We start from the raw sequence: 17524 nt of genomic DNA, 5'->3' as shown, positions 1-17524 counted from the left end.
GAAGAAGCCGGCATTATGTCCTCTGCGTGGCTCGCGACCATCCGGTTTTATTTGCATTAAACCGAATCGCTTGGAAATACACGTAGACAGGCTGTTTCTCGCCGAAAGCCGCTTTTAGAGTCCCGTGGCCACTGATGTCTCCGCCGTGGACGATTTAAAAGCCACTCGCGGACGATGAGTTTCTCGTATTTCTCGGGAAATTCGTGGCACGCGATGAACGCTTTTTAAGGCGGATAAGCACCCCGCAGGATCGATAAAATCGAATCGTTTCTTTTTGCATCTTTTCAAACCTTTATCGTTCGAGGGCCTCGCTGATCCAGAATTATCGGAAGGAAGATCGTAGCGAATGGAGAGTCGTTCGTTGGAACTAAATCAACGTTTTGTTCGAAGGAAATAATTGGCGAACCATTTTGAAATTTGCAAGTCCCTCTGAACGAACGGTCGAAGCGTGCTCGGTATTAAAAGTCTCCGGTGTCGACACGCGTTCCTTTGTTATTTTAAAAACGAGGCCGAGCGCATAATGGATTTGTATACATAGAGGAATGCCGAAAAGCGGCCCCCGAACGAAACGATCGACCTATCCGTGCTACCAGAAGTGCATAAATCAAGCTACTCACCGACATCTCTCTGACAACCGGATTTTCGCCGCCCCGTTTCCCACACACGCACGCACGCCTTGCTCACCCGCGATCGATTCTGCAATAATTTTGAAGGGAATTCGCGCGAAACGAATGCTCCAATTCGATCGAGAGCGATCTCACCGCGAGAAAAACAGTAAAATTCCTCGCTTAAAGACGGAACCTCGAATTTTACCAAACGCGACAAAGTATCCTCGATTGCAGAGAGTAAATGATCCCGATTTTTGATCGCGCATCCGACACTGTCGTTCTAAATTGAAATTTGGTGGTAAGGGGCTGTTGTGTTGTTCTTGAGGCGGTTCTCGTTGCAAATGTCTCTTTGCTCGACAAGGACGGAAAGCTTTAAATCTACACGATCGTTTTTTCGTCTCGTGTTCTTTTAGCGAGAAACAAGCGCGCCCAACGAATGCGCTTATCAAAGCAGTAAGAGGTTTACTGACAGCGACCGGTATTCCGATAATGAAAATTCCACTTTCCCCATTCGCGCGAATCCTTTTGAAGTCGACACTTGAATGAACCGATCCGATCCCGTTCTTCTTTCTCCGAACGAGCTCGTTTCCTTCGTTTCGTTTCGTTTCCGGCGCACCGGCCATGTTTCACGCTGCCCGTCCGTCCGCGATCCCGATTTCTGTAAATATCTCCATTCACGCTGTCCAGTCGTCGATTTACATTGCCGCGTATACGTCTTCGGTATTGTTAACGTTATTTCGAACGGTTCAAGCACTGACGTTTCATCGTGCACAAATCCACCTAGGTTGTCTTGAAATTATCGCGAACGACGGAACAAGTCATAAAGCAAACAGCTGACGAGATCCGATCTAGTCTATTGCGCTTCGAGCTGTAATTCCGACAGATTTTTACACCGTGTGTGTGCTGGGAAAGCTCAACGATTCGTGAATCTGTGGAACTGCTGGTTCACTCCAACGATCCCGTTTCCTTCGCATTCGGAACCGGTAAGCAAAATTAATCCGCGCGCCGGCGGTGTACACCGTTTTACAGGCCGAGTAAAATGCAGAATCCAATTAAATAATTCAAGCATGACGGCGCGATGAAGGGTCGGCATACGGAGCGCAACCACGCGTTAAATCCGCGCGAAAACACGCGAGAGACCGCTGTGAAACCGCTCAATACTTTACCGATATGAGAAATCAAGTGCTTGCGGTGTGTTCTGCGTTTCATGCCGCGGGAAAGGATTTCATGCCGAGTCTAGCTTACGCTACGCTCGATGCTCGTTTACGCAGCGGATCGAAAAGCAAGTCGCACTCGAAAATCTCAAGCATCGTTCGTCGGATAATGCTTCTACGTACCCTCGAAACTAAAAAATAATCAGTCGCGATACGAAATATTATTGCAGGCGCGGATGGAACGTGTCTCGATCCTCGCGTATTTCTTTGCGTTGTTATTATCGATGGTAACTTTGCGGAGAACCGTAAAATGTCTCACGCGAGTCGTGACTAATCGTCTTTTATTCCGACTACCGAGCGTTAACCGACAAAAATTAATCGTCGCGGAGTTGGCCCTATCGAGCAATTACTCGCGCGTCGTGCCAAATATAATAGAAATTAGTCGACGTCATAGTTTTTGTCGAGTATACGTTTCAACTCTGAAGCATCCGCGCGCAACAAAGGAAGAAGCGGCGACACGAAACAAATTTCACATTTCTGCAATTAAACGTGGCAGCGAATAAAAGGAAAATAGCGCGAACAGTGTTGCAAAGAGGAAAGCGTGGTCCTACGAAGAAATAATTTAGGTTAATGAATTATTTTAATTGGACAGCGACGTAACGTACACGCGCATAACAAGTGGGCAATGTATAAATAAACGAGAGTAAAGTGTAGGAACGTTTGTTTGAACCTTGTAAGCTTGTAAGCAATAGCATTGTACAGTTGCAGAGAAAGTTTTTAACGAACGTTGCTCTTTCAGCGAGGCCTAACTTTCTAGAACAGAGTAGCGATAGATCTATCGAACTTGAATTATATCGATCCAACATTGACTATCTCAAATCCGAAATGAGAAAATAGCAAGGTGGATTAAACTCGTTCTATCTCGGCGAACAAAGTTATAGCGCAAGGATCAATATTTCACGTGGCTTTATCGATGCATGCAATCTCCGTTCGTCGAATGTATTCTTTCTGATGGCCCGTTTTAATGGATCAGCGATTCCTCGAGTGTATCTTATTAGTAGAAAGGGAACACTAGTCCGTCGTCGGACCAGTGTTCTAGATCGCGATCGAAAGACGAAACGAAGCGAGATCGAGGATGGATTCATGAATACACGGGCCTTTGCTAGAGAGAACGGTTGTAGCCCGGCTCGATTAACCCACGGGATTCTCATGACTATGGATACAAAGATGAAAAGGACACGGTAAACTTGGAGCGGGTTTGCCACCTTCGCAAAGTAGGCAAGAATCCACGATGAATTTCCGGCGAGGCTGAAGAATTTTAATCGGTCGACACTTTCATAATCTTTGCGCGGCTTTATGGCGAAATTCTTTTGCGCGACGGGGCCAATGTTTATTAATGAAAGAGCCCGCTTCTGTGCGTTCGGGGTTAATTAAAAAACAGCGATTAAGATGGATGCCGGTGACTGGCTGGCTGGCTTGGCTTGGCTTGGCTTGGCTTGGCTTGGCTTGGCTTGGCTTGGCTTGACGCGTTGCGCGATATACTCGATACGCTCTAAGCTTCGAAAAGAATTCTATTGGCAAGGAACGTCAAAGGATTACACGCTTCGCGCTGAACGCAATTTTCTAGATTAGAATTCATGATCCGGGCGGAATTCGGGACCGGTAAAAACCTATTACTGGCCGAGATCTCATGTTTAAATGGATCATTATCCGACGCTGCGGATAGCTGCATCGGTTCCCGAAGACAAACTGGTATCGTGCCGTGTTTATAGATTATTCTCTGTGTACTTTGTAGCTTATGCTACGACTCGCAGATAATGGAGGTCTTACATTAATGTAAGTCGATGCATAAGCGTAAAGAACATGTTGAATAATCCATTAATACGGCTGAATATCAGCGTTTCTATCTGCTATGGTGATGAAATAGTGAAACAACGATGGATTTAAATACGATTCTTTTCCCCTTCTTCCTTCCTATCGATTCACGGTTGTTCTTTGTTTGGAAACACGCACTCGTCTCGCGTTAGCCGAAAGAGGCGTTTCGTAATCACGAACCACGCGACGTTTCCCGCGACCTGTAAACAAAGCTCGTCGCGGTTTTCTTCGTCGCTCGTTTCTCCCCGCGAGACACAAGTGGAGCATTGTGTCGTGCTAGTTATTTCGGACGCCACAGCCGACTCTCGTTTATCAGCGGCGGAATTCTATCGACGAGGACGCCGGGGTAAAAGTGGCGTCGCGCAATTTTTCCATTGCTACCGGCATTGCCACGAACAACGCGGCCTCTCCGCATCTTCTCGGAGTACGTACCTACCTACATAGCCAGACCAAGGCCGCGAAAACCCAACAAAAGTGCATTAATTAGCCATAGCCCCGCTATGCGCGAGATGAAGTGGCAACCGCCTCGCTTCTCTCTCTCTTTTTCCCCTCTTTCCCCTCTTTCCCTCTCGCTGTTGCGCTTCTCCCTGTTTCGTCCACTTTCCTCTATTCGGCTCTGGCCTCGCTATTTTTTTCCCCTCTTTGTTACTTTTTGTTCGGCGAGCCGCAAGCCACTTCTTACGCTCCCTCCCTGGCCCCGAGGCTAATGCACCTCATTTTAAAATCGGAGTATCTTTGCTCCCCGACCAACGACCGATTCTCGCTTAGCTGCCCGCGAAACGGGATCGATCATCCCCGAATGATCGCGAGCAGACCGACAGCCAACTCGAACTCCGAACGTTTTCACTTCCATTTTCGTTCCATTTCACCGCGAGACTTTCTTCCCGGGCGTGGATAGTTTGCTCTTAACGAACATTCCCACGTTACGTATATTTTTTAATCCCCCGATGGATTCGTTTTCGCGTAAAAGTTCACAGATGAATTATGGCCCGTAATAAAAATCACTGTTAATCACGGACCACCATAAATCCCGTCCTAATAGGTACGATGATTTTACAACGTTACAGACGAATAGCCTCTCGACATCTGCATTTCGAATCGCATTCGATCCTCGTTATGTCGCGTATGCCACGAGTTCAATTATCTTCGATATTATTGTAGCTGACAATTATCTCGACGTGATTCTATCGTGTTAATTGGCAACCTATTATGATATATTGAGATGTTGGTAGGAACACGTCAACCCCGTGATCGCGCACAACATCGACGCAGCAAATTTTTTTCGACGATCAGCATCCCGCTTTAATTTCCTGTGCTCTCGTCTCGCGTCCCGCCTACTGAATCCAATTATATTTGCATTAAATCGTTCCCGTTGGCGAATTAATGCGCTTTACGAGCGTGAAATAAATCTCGCTTCGCGAAATCGGACTCGTTATTGCACGGGAAACGAAGGATTTTTACAATTATTTGAATGACGTATGCGCGCCGTGCGATCTATCCACTTAAGCCTTGTCGCCTCGTTTACGCAACGCTCGGACAATTTTCATTTTATAAATCGCTGCGTTTTCGAGCGTACGTGCTCGTTTCTCTCGTAAATATCTCGTGATCTCGAACGATCTTGAAAGAAATTATTTTGGAAAATAATAGATTAAATTTTCCTTTGTCGGACACTTGAAAAATGTTTTTTGTGCATTACACCGAATATAGAAAAGCAACGGAATTGGTAACGAAATCTCTTTTTGCCATTTTATTCCGCGCGCTAACCAATCGTCAGGTTCGTCATAATATCGCGATATTTGTTCGTGAAAACGCAATCAGTCCGGTAAACAGTGGGTAAAACGTGGCTGGGGACAGTAAAAAGGGGGTGGAAGAAGGCGTAGAAACGAGGGACGCGCGGGGCCGGCAGGTTGCATCGTCGGCTGGATGAAAATTCCACTTGGACGGTACACTATCGCGCGTCCAGCTCGTCTCTAGATCTCATTTCCTAGGCTGAGTTCGTCCACTCGCTCGTCCGCCCCCCAACTATTCCATCCGACCTCCCTTTGTCATTTGCCTCCGTTTGTTTCGTTGGCAAAATCGACGCTCGAATCATTCCATCGTTTCTTTACGAAATATATCAGTCCTGTTCGAAAGATCCCAACATACATACTTTGAATGTGAACCTAAACTGCATTAATTACTAATTACGGTAATATGAACGTTATTTGTAATTACACGTCAGCTACGACACGTTAGAATTGAACAAAATTCTCGACGTCGTCCGTAAAAAATGATCGATTTGACGTAGAATGACCCGCTTGTCAGGTTGGTTTTCGACGCACCGTGTGCGTCAACGCCACTTTGTTACGAATTGACGGGTTATTTTTGGGGAGACACATGTTTCGGAAACGTGTTAAGTGATGGACGCCATGCACATCTGAACTAGATTAAATTTATACTTCTCTATTATTTGTTTCTGTTCATATGACACGGGAAGGGCCAATGTTGCTCCCCTTCGATCGTAATGTATTATCGAAGGATGATACATTACACGTCCCGGTTGTTATCCGCTAAATTTTAGACGGTTCGTGATAAATAATAACAAGTAATTTTACGTATAAAAATTTTGAAAGCGTTCCGTTCGCGTAGGATTTATTATTGATGAAATTTATTCTGACTCTCGGTTGTGTATTTAACGAAGATGCTAAATTTTGCTCTGAATAATTGTCAGATTGGTACGTGATATTTTAGAATTATTAACAAATTTGAAAGATTTAATGGTTTGTTATTCTACGTATCGCGTATTACAATCAGTGTTATCGATTAAAAGAGCTCGGAGCATGTCTCGCTAACGGGGTAAACAGTTTCAGCAGTTTATTAATTATCGCAGGAATAACGAGAATTGTTTTAATTCTCGTGAACCGTTCTACTACCGTATCACATTGTATGCAAATGTACAAGCGGGAACGACGTTTCGCGACTATATCTGCTAAATTAAGCTGAACGCGTATAAATTAATATTTAAAAATCCTGTATTTCGTCTATAATAGTTTCCCGTATAACAATTTTGTTCGTACATTTCATTGTACATTTATGCAACGAGCATTCGTTCTCTGCTCTCTCGTTATACGATATTTGTTTCATTCCCTATACAAATGCCATAGAAATATCGATCTATAAATTCTATACAACACGTATAGATTACAAAAGCTTCGACACCATTCGCCCTGCAATTTCAATAAATATTTCCTGCCGAGTATTTCGCAAATCACATTAAAATTTACACCGAAATATTAAACACACATCTATTTTAAATAATTTTTAGGTATTAAAAATGGAATTTCGATAATTCCGTTTAAAAAATAGAATATAATTTTTGTTAGACACCTTTCAGAAATAAATTGTGCACGATTCGCGGAGATTACGATCGCTCTGACATAATTCGTTCTGGAATCTGAATAAACAAACAAATTCGCGAGTATTTCGTAAATCGTGTCAACTGTCGGTGGAAAGATACTACCACGTTGGAAGATTCTTTTACGGATATACTAGTAGTTTTGTAGAAAAAAAATTTGTATTCTAAAATTCCAGCGTTCCTTTAGATGCAAGCATTCGCTCAATTCAGTCCGTAATACGATTTTTCTTATAGGTCCTATAGAAATTCCATGCAAACATTGGAAAATAAATCGTGCGCGATTCGATTTATTTTACAATCGCTTCGATGTCATTCACTCTGTAAATTCAATAAACAAATTCCTCGCGACCGCTTCGTAAACCGGGTCAAGCACTGACGAGGAAATATCGAATGCTCCAAAAATTTTATTTTTTAAACGCACTCGTAGTTCCAATTGAAATAATTCTATTTGTACTTGTTCGGGGCATTCTTTTCTACACGATAATTCGTTTGGTTTCACGAAAGTGTTAACGCGGTACATTTTTAGAGACTCGTGATCGATAATTCAGATTTCCAAGCGATTTTTATTACGTAGAAATAATGACGAATTCTATTCTGAAATTCCAACATTCCTTGCGCCAGGATTCTGCCTGATAATACGATTCTTCTTACATCCACCGTAGAAATTGTATGCAAACGTCGGACAATAAATCGTGCAGTATTGGCGGCGTGGTAGGATCGCGCGGACGCCGCGCCGCGACGCGCCGTTCGCTCTCGAAATTCGATAAACAAATTCCTCGCGAGCGGTTCGTAGTAAATCGTGTCAGCCGTCGCGTCGGCGAGAAAACACGGCGCTCGAAAGCTCAGACGGACCAGTTCGGCGACGTTCATCACGATTGACGTTTATCGTCTAGCAGCGAACGAGTATTCTCACGCCATCCAGGCAGCCAGGCAGGCGTGTTCTTGTTCGCTGGCGCGTTCTTCTCGTTGACGTTCCTCCGCTGCACGACGAATTAGTTTTCGATCAGCCGCTCGAAATTTCCCCGAGGAGACATTCCGCGAAGTTCCCCGGGTCCACGGGGACCTGCACACCGGCTAAGTAATTTAAAGTAGCCTGAGATTGACCCGGCCTGTGCTCCAGTAATAATTGAGCGTCGCTGGAAGAACGTTGAGTTCACCTAGGCGTCCGCGTCGCGTCGGTTCTCTCGATCGGGGACGGTCCTCGGCACTCTGTTGCACCGCGGCGCTATTGCATTCACGGAAAGAATGGCTCCGGGTGTCTTGAGAATTGTCACGGAAGAATGAAATAAAGAATGGACGGGGAGAAATACGTAGTCAATCGATGGGATGCCTCGTAGGATCGATGAGAGACGCGACTCTTGTTTGCTTTTCATTTGCCCGGGAGAACCGACCGTTTCCTCGGGAACGGTTTCTTCTCTTTCCTCCCCTTTTATCTCGATCCGTTCCTTCCAGAAGATCCCTGCACGTTTCGTTGCTTTCCTCCGGCGTCTGTGCAAATTTCCACGATCGACGCTATTTTCCGAACATCATCTTAAACGTCTTTTAATTTCGTGTCCCGGCCGCTTTGACTCTTCCCGCGAGAGTGAATTAAATATTCAACGCGGTGAGCTTCTTCCAACGAGGAAATTGAATATTCATTATTGTCCCGGCCAATGTTTTTTTACGGCGTTCGTGGAAAGGTACAAGTTGCATCTTTAAACGCATCGACTCGTACGTGGGTCCCGTTCGGAATTTATTCGACTTATTTTATCATCTTGGTTGATCGTACCAAGATAACAATGTCGACCGACCGGGCTGTGGACTGTGTTTGTAAATATGTGTAGAGAGCAAGGTTTTAATGTTTTCCTTGAAACGCAAGCTGCGTTCGAGACGAAAATTTCCGTAACCTCGAGGAAAAGGTCGGTCGAGGCAAATGTTAGACAAAATGAACTCTATTCAATTTCGCTGGTTCTTTGTCCCGGGGATCCGTTTTAATAGTAAAGTTCAAAAATATTGGCACAATATCGACGTTTCGATCAAAATTCTTTAATGGTCTCTGGCGAGTTGAAGTCACTATCGTCGAAACGTCAAATACAATTCCGCGATAAAACGCACTGCGGCAGTAACTGTAATTATGAAAGTGGGCTGAACGAACCCTTGGGAAAAATTGAATTCATTTCTCACGTTGCAAATGAAATTAAAGAACGATCAAAATTTGTTAAGACCAATGAACGTATCGGCAATCCTGAAAAGATTTATTTCAAGTTAGTCGCTGTACCGCTGCTCTTTATGCTCGCGATAGATAGATTGTAAGAACTTTACACGACCATTATGCGGTGTTATGTTTACGACGATACATTATGCGATTGCAATTTTACGATGGCGTACTTTTACTATTATCCCAAGCACAGCATAAACCAGACTGGGTAGGCGTATAGATACACCGAGAGCCTGACGGTAAATCAAGTTCGGAGAAAATCTCCCGAATACGTTGATCCCCGGTAAAAAATCTCTTCGACCGGGTAAGAGGAACTATTGCTAGACAGGTCTCTGCCCCTCGCGATACCAATGCATACGGTTTTATTATTTATTTACTGGCTGATACGTGATAGACTCAACTTTAACGACTGGCTGACAATATTAGTTTTCCTGCAGTTTATTCGGTTCCCTAAAAATTATTTGTTCGATCGTATCTGTTGTCGTTGCGTCACCAAATAATCATCCGTGAAATACGTTTATTTATAGCAGCGCCGTAGTTATTTTATACGAAACCGCAGATAAACGCTTGCCATTCTATTCGGCATAAAAATCAATGCGTTCGATTAAGCCGTTTAGCAATTTCGCGATAAAACACGCGCAGGATTTATGATATTCGAAATTCGTTCGTTAAAGAATTCGAGGCGAAATACCCTAAAGTATTCGGCTGTGATACACGAGTACGCGAAACAGTTAATTTGTAAATCACGGAACGAAAAATTTTGCCTTTCTAACTAGCGTATCGATGAAATTCCGCTGCTCGCGTCGATGGAATCGTGCGAAGCCAACGTTAAGCAACAATGCGCGTTAACGAATGTACGACCGCGATAGAAGATAATAGTAGAGCATCATGGAAACAATGCGGTCAATTCATTCAGCGAAGTTTCCTGCGGATGAACAATACGAGCCCGTGGTACATTCGTTGGTCTTTCCTACTACTTGCACACCCTCATTATTGTTCCCCAACGACAATGATCGAACTAACCTCTCGAAGGAAGCCTGATTTCCTATTGCTCATCATCGATTTTTTTCCCTTTTTCTTTTTTCATTCGAGCTTGCCACTTCATTATCACAATCAAAATAATGCCGATACACAAATTACAGATTATTTTCGAAGCGGTGAATTCGATGTTTGCGGATAAATTTTCTTTACGAGTCTTTACGAGTCATTAAAAATTGGTAGTTTACAGAATACCGTTATAGCGCTATAATGGAAAGACAGATTTGTTATACGACCGACAGTCCATTCTTCCTTGTCCTTGCTGTATCTCTCTTGCTTGCTGCCCTCGTATACAGCTTTGTCGACGCCTTAACTTTACGATTCCCTGCGACCATAAACTCAGTCTATCGAAAATTACGACAGGATGTCCACCAAGAATCGAACTATACGAAACTGCCGTCTAACAAGATCTCGAATTACAGGAATATTGGTAGGAAATTTAATATTGATTATTTACGCTTACAAATTAAAACGATAAAAGTACAATGTCGCGCCGATCGATAAACAGCGTAAGCGACGTGCAAATAAAATAAAATAAATCAGAGTCGCAAAGAGTTATCTCGGTCATTGAGTGAACCCCATCGCCTACGCTAAAAGGAAAAAAATAGAAACAGTACTTAATTCCTGTGAATCCATAAAAAGTATACTTATACTTTGCGACAAGGAACGACAGTGAAATCACCGTGATAAGCGTAATAACTCACTTGAGCTGTTCTCGACGACTAGGTGTCGCGAAAGAGGACAAATAAGCTTTCCATTTTTCGAAGAAAATTACGCGTTGTGCCAAATGCAGTTGCTTAGTTCAGTCTATCTTGATGCATGTAGCGAGCTGTTACAATCTGAGCTTGTTTTATCGCGCTGTCCGAAATACACAAGATGATTTACGATCGGTCATTTGTCGTCGCGGCGATCTCGAAATATTACGAAAACGGAAAGTCAACGAAACACCGAAAGGCATTAAATAAATATTAAAGGTACAGGATGGAGTTTATTCAACCGCTGTGAGAAGGGTTCGCTGCTACGTACGATCTATTCGAGTAGCACACTCCGACACACTCTATCGGCTTCTTATACATAAATGAACCGACGTTATTTATTATCCAATAAAGAGACGCTCCTGATAGGCGACACCGTTGCGGGTGCATTTCCAGAGCTGTATCCTCTGACGTGTAAATATCGAGGTCTCCCTCTGACACTCTCCGGAGACCAGTTGGACACGTTCCATCTTTCGCTCTGCTTTTCGACAGCTCGTATTCCCTGCGTCAATTAAAAGAATCCCGGAACGAAATGTCTCCGGTGATTTTATCCTACGAAACGAGAGCTCGTTTATAGATGAAATTAGAAAAAGTAACGCGGAAAATTGTATTAATTTCTTTTTTTTTTATTCGAATTCAAGAATAGAGAAACTGAACGCGCGGGTACCGTACATAATATACAATGCTCCGAAGTAGATTGCTTACAAACAACCTGACACTGATATGCACCAGCAACCGCAAAACGAAACGCAACGAACGTCTTATCACTTTCATAAATCCTCCTTTTTACGTCTCTTTCTTTCCTCCGAGACGTCAAGCACAGTGCAAGATAGATCTCCCGTAGCAGCCATCACAGGGGGATGGCTTTCCATCATTTCTTATTTTCTCTAGTTCTCACCTCGCCATCGATTCCTTCGACAGAAGTCCTAACGTCGAGTGTCCCCTCGTCTGTTGCACTGATCGACTGGACGCCGCGGCGGTAACCTTATTCCTTCTTTCTGTTAACCGTTATCCACTTTTACGGACATTTGGCGGAAACGTACAGTTTCAGGTGGGCTTCCGAACCATCGATGCCAGCACAGCACACGGAGTTCCCGAACGACGTAGGTTAGGGTTCGCTCGTCCGAGATCCGAACTTGTCCGGCTCGGCTCAAGTCGAACGATCGGAAAAGAATTTCTGCTTTCTACGTGTACAGCCGTGGACAATACATTTTCCCTTTCTCCTGCGTTTCCTTCCATCGTCGTTATTTTTATTCCAACTAGGAGAACTTTATCTTGTGGCACTTAGGGCAGAGAAAAAGGTGCGATTAATTAATAGTTGCTTCGCTACGAACCATTGAATTCTCAATATCGTGTCGTTCCGTGTTTTACTCGTCACGCTATATCAGAGTAAGTAATAATTCACCGCCACGTAGAAAAGGAATGTAAACGCGGGTTCGCTTGTTCTTAAAAGAGTCACGTCGCGAGTTAGATCTCACTTTTCGCTGGTAACTAGAGCGAACGGGCTTGTTTCATCCATTTCAGAACTTGTGCTTCCGGTTCAGCAGCGAACTTCGCACAATGGTGCGCGCGACCGAACGGAGCAAGAAATTCGTTAGAAAGTTAAACTTGCGTCCAAAGTATTGCTCAACCGACCAAGAGTATGAATGATCCATTCTCGTATTTTGTTGTACCGAATATATTATCTTAACCCCGCGGTTCCACCTGGAGCTGAATCGGGGAACGTATCTCGTTCCGAATTACCGTGTTTCAGGCATAGGTATTGTAATTGAAATGAAAGAAAGGAACGATCATCTGTTACCAAACACCTGACTTTGACAATACTGTGACGCCTTGGTCGGTGCGATAAATTTCACCGCCTTCTATCATTCGTTCGCAATTCGTGCCATTCTGAGTTTCACGCGTCACGCTATATCAAACAGATTGGCCAATAATTCACTGCCAGGGAGAAAAACAATGCGAGCGTGAGTTGTTCGGTTGCCCCTAAAAAAGTCACATTGTGAGTTAGATCTCACTTTCCCGCGATAGCTAGAGCGAACGACTTGTTTCATCCATTTCAGAACTCGTGTTTCTTCCGTTCTAACGGTGAACTTCGTACAACGGCGTGCTCGAGCGTGCACGGGGGAAAAAGTTCGATCGCATGACCGAAAGAAATCTCGAGACATGCTTTAATAGCCGCAATTTCTTAAATTGCCCGCGGATGATCGTATCTCGCGGAAAGATTTCGTGTCCGTGGCCTTTATCAGCGCGTCTAAAAGAGGAATGAGGATGGGGGACAAGAAAGGAAAAAGTGGCCGTGTATTCGGAACGCTCAACAAAGCGGCTTTAATTAAAACTTCGCAGCGAGATAGCCCGGGGATATTTTTGGACGAGCGTAAGCAGCCTGAACTTCAGAGGGAAGGTCCAAGTTCTCGATCCTTCTGGTCATATCTCGGGATATGAACGTTCGTTCAAAGTCAAACTGTGTTCTTGCACGGCGGGTAGAACGCGTCAGTCAACTGTTGAAACCAGCAAGAGTTTCCATCGATCGTGGTCACGATGTCTTCTTCCTGTTTCAAGTTAATAAACCGATATATTCGCGTTCACCGTTTACGGATTGAGTTTTATCGTAAATAATTACCTCGCTGAAACGAGGTCATGTTCTGCCTTGCTTCGATTCCTTTTTTAATCGTGAAATCCGAAAAATTAAAATACAAAACTACTATTCGATTTCTATTGATCGTATTTTGTGCCCAGTCCACACCCGCAAAGCCGATTAGCTCTCGTTGGCCGTATATCCAAATTTTGACAGCTCATTTAACCGGTTTAATTGAAAACGTGTTACTCTTGTTAAATAACAGACTATCAAAGCAAATGAAATTTAATGAAATAATCATTGTCGGTAACGCTAGAAACATTTAATAGTTTTATTACGAATGAAATTATTCAAATAATTTACTAACCGGTTGTTGTATTTTAACAAACAGTTTGATAACGCGTATTGGAAGTACTAAAACTTTAGACGCATGCAGTTTCGAAACTACTCATGTTTTCTACATAATCGAGCCATCGTTGGAAGCGACAAACCTTCCTCTTTGAAATGGCTTTTGGTTTTTGTCGATCGGACTTTCCGTTTTCGAGATATCGTAATTTATGTGAAAGGGTAATTTTTCTAATTCGACTATCTATGTCTCCGTCTGACGCGTCGCGTCGCGTCGGACCTCTCTTTCTCACACGTGACTCGCGACCGAGTGGCCCAGTGACCTAGTTACTACGATCACGTGCCGGTCAACGACCTTGACAAGGCCGTAGTAAGAAAGTAAACAAACGCTTTGAACCCTTTTATCTCCGAAACTAGCCACCGCATCGACTTGAAACTGAATTCGCTATATCTCCGGAACTAATAAAGCTATCGACTCGCACAAACTCTCATTTTAAAGGGCATCTTATCCTCTATTCGATAACCATATAAATTACATAAAATGTACACAAAGATCAAACGCATGATTACAATTGTGCTCTTCGAAATTTAGAATTCGTTAAAGTAAGAATTTCTTCCTAAAGTTCGCTGCATCTATTGACAGAGTAATAAGAAAAAAAACTTTAATAATGTTACGGACTGTAACTTCTTCAGTTAAGTGTTAATTAAGAATTATACCTAAATGCATAAATGTTACTTTAAAATATCCGTGAAAAGAAACTTTTCAGTAGAAAGGTACGACTTGAATGGCAATGTTGTACCATTTACTGCAAGGAAAAAAATGTGAAAAGTATTTCACTCGGAGTTTTTACTTGAACGGTAGTTAGTCGTTCCTAATTGAACTTATTAAGAGAGTCCTTCAAGCAGTCCCGATTTTCTACGTTTCGACGATTCTCAAGAACTCGTCTCGCTTTTTTTCCTTCGATTTTAAACTCATTGCAATATTGGTTATTGCAATCGTATCGTGCCGTCTCGCGAGCCAATATTTTTATTGATTTTTTGCTACTTTTTGTAAAAAGTGTCTGGAGAATTTGCTATGTATGATCCATGCTCGATATTTTTACTTATTGATAGCGATACGATTTAATTTAAAAGCAATTCAAAGGATACATCAAAATGTTCCATTTAAAAATGATCTGAAAATATCCTTGGAACTGGAATCCTCACCCAAGAGAGCCAAAAAACTTGTGCTTGAAATTTTCGTTCGTATCTTTAAAACTAAACAAGTATCTAGGTTGCAACATCGAAACTCATTCTATGTATGCAGATAACAATGCAGTAGGAAAGTAAGAAAAATTTCTATGGACAATTCCACACGTTTTCTTAGTATACTAAGGGATTGCGTTTTATTCTCCGGAAGTAGCAACGCATTTCTGAGAAATCCTCTTTTTGAACGATACAAGCACGACAAGAGAGGTGACTGCGTCGAGAGCATTTTCCTGTTAAGAGGCCTTTCAGGGCCCTCGCAGGTCTCTCTGTAACGTAATAAGCGCGAAGTTCGTTTCGTGCTTCACGCATTGCGTCCCGAAACGTGTTTTCGAGCCTTTCTCGTATTCGCGTCGTGCGATTGCCGGGCGGAGTTTCTGTTTGCCCGGCAGCGTGTCGTCGAACGTCTTACGCGATTAAGAAAATTGAATCGAGAAGAAACGCTTACATCGCTCGGGGAATCGACGCGCTCTAGCGTCGCGAATGCGCCACGCGGAAGAAACGTTGAATTCTCTGATTTAATGCCCGCCGTATTTTACGAAAAACTACCAGTTTCATCGACGTTCCACGAGAAAACGCGATATCTAGCGATCGGGGATTCTTTTATATCACCAACGACGGAAAAAAACGGTGACAGGGGTAATAATCAGTGGCGTTGTTATCTGACCATTTATCCGCCTACGACGGTATCGTGGAAACTGTAGTTTCAGATTAATTCAACGATAATATTAACGGGTTTCGTGACCGCGCAGTTTGATTCACGCGTTATAAATTCTACTGACGTTTTAACTCTTTCAATATTTATTGTTCGTGATCGTCGAGGCGGCGTATGAAATTTTATTCAATTTCAGCTCGTTGAAGACAGGAAATTATACTCTCTATATTTATTATCGTCAGGGTATCTATCGTGCACGAACCAGGATAGTATATAGTTGTTAATACCGTACTATTTATAGTGAATTCGCCGCGTGACCGTCAACATATGCATCGCAGACGCGATCGAATACAGCTCGGATTATATTTTTCTTTTCCGACGCTGGCCATAATCCACTCGCGTCGGATTTCTTTCTGTCCCTTTTAACCCCTTTTTTCATTCGGGTGTGTAACTCTTGCGCGAATCCCATCTCCGTATTTTTCTTCGATCTCGATGGTCCCTTACCGAGCTTTCGCAACGAACCCCAGAGGACCAGTTACACCGTTACGAAGCAACTATACTTGGATATCCGACCTCCAGGATTGTCTTTACTTTTCCTCCTTCTCTCCCCGTCTCTAATATTCTCCGGCGTTACGAAGGACCGGTGTATTGCCACCGCAATGGCCCCCTTAATGTCGAATATTACACGATAAGACCGCGCCATTTGGACGGCACGGCGTCTCGACGGAGTCAATTTGCTGTTACCGATGTCACGCGACTCGTATATACGCGCACGCTCTTCTTATGTACACGTTTATTTATTTATTTCGATAATTAATCGTTCGAGACTCAATTTTCTACGCGCTCAAAGAATAACGTAAAAATTTGACGATTCTGCTGTTTAATGCTCGTTTCATCGGAAAAGTTACAAAAAGTACTATATTTGGTGGGCTTTAAATTAAATTTAAACTTACGAGGTAATTATTTGGAATACGGTACACTTTGCAAGATTGGATTAACTATGTTCAACCTTGAATTCGTGGATTTCGCAAGTCTGTGAAAATGTTAAAGAGAAATCATAAGAAGCTCGTTGCTGCTACAACCTACATCAAAGATGCCTGAATTAATTTTTTTGTATTCTTAATCCCGTTTGGCAAAGGGCGCGGTATAATTAAACTAATTACTAAGTTTTAGCAGCGAACTTTATCAAGGTGGTACAGTTGCTCGCGCGGGCGGAAACATCGCGTGTCACGATGTCTAATTTTAAAGTCGTTTTGCTCAAAACTACTTCCCCGGAGTTGGCGACCCTAAAAACTGCTACTACACTGATGAGCCAATCTTCAGGAAATTTAACACAGATATAAAGTAAAAGTATCGTTATCGTCTGTACTACGATTAACATGATCTCTGCTATTGCGCGTTTTTTACTTTAAAAACGTTTCAAAGCATACAGAACGCACCAAATCTATTTAAAAAGTGATCCGAAACTGTTTTAAATTCACGTATTCGTAACTTGAAAATAAACTGTGTGAAATAATCAAGTGAAATAATAGTAGTATTGAAAGACTGAATAAAAAAACAATACAATGGAGGTCAGAATATTTACGTGGTAATATTGAAAATTGTCGTGCATCTTTTGGTTTAGATATTGCTCCCCCCACCCATTTTAGCTGGTGTACGGTTCGTTCTCTGAATTCCCATTTA

General features: G+C 43.0%; 1 protein-coding gene across 1 annotated transcript in view; it reads left to right on the top strand.

The window, feature by feature from the left end:
• Positions 1–17524, top strand: part of LOC122399531 (protein O-mannosyl-transferase TMTC1-like) — a 175617-nt gene that overhangs the window by 142859 nt on the left and 15234 nt on the right. The window lies entirely within an intron of this gene.

The sequence above is a fragment of the Colletes gigas genome, unplaced genomic scaffold (genome assembly GCF_013123115.1).
Source record: "Colletes gigas isolate AHSC1104 unplaced genomic scaffold, ASM1312311v1 Colletes_gigas_Sc00013, whole genome shotgun sequence".
In the NCBI taxonomy this organism is placed as follows: Eukaryota; Metazoa; Arthropoda; class Insecta; order Hymenoptera; family Colletidae; genus Colletes; species Colletes gigas.
This window is presented reverse-complemented; position numbering and strand designations above follow the sequence as displayed.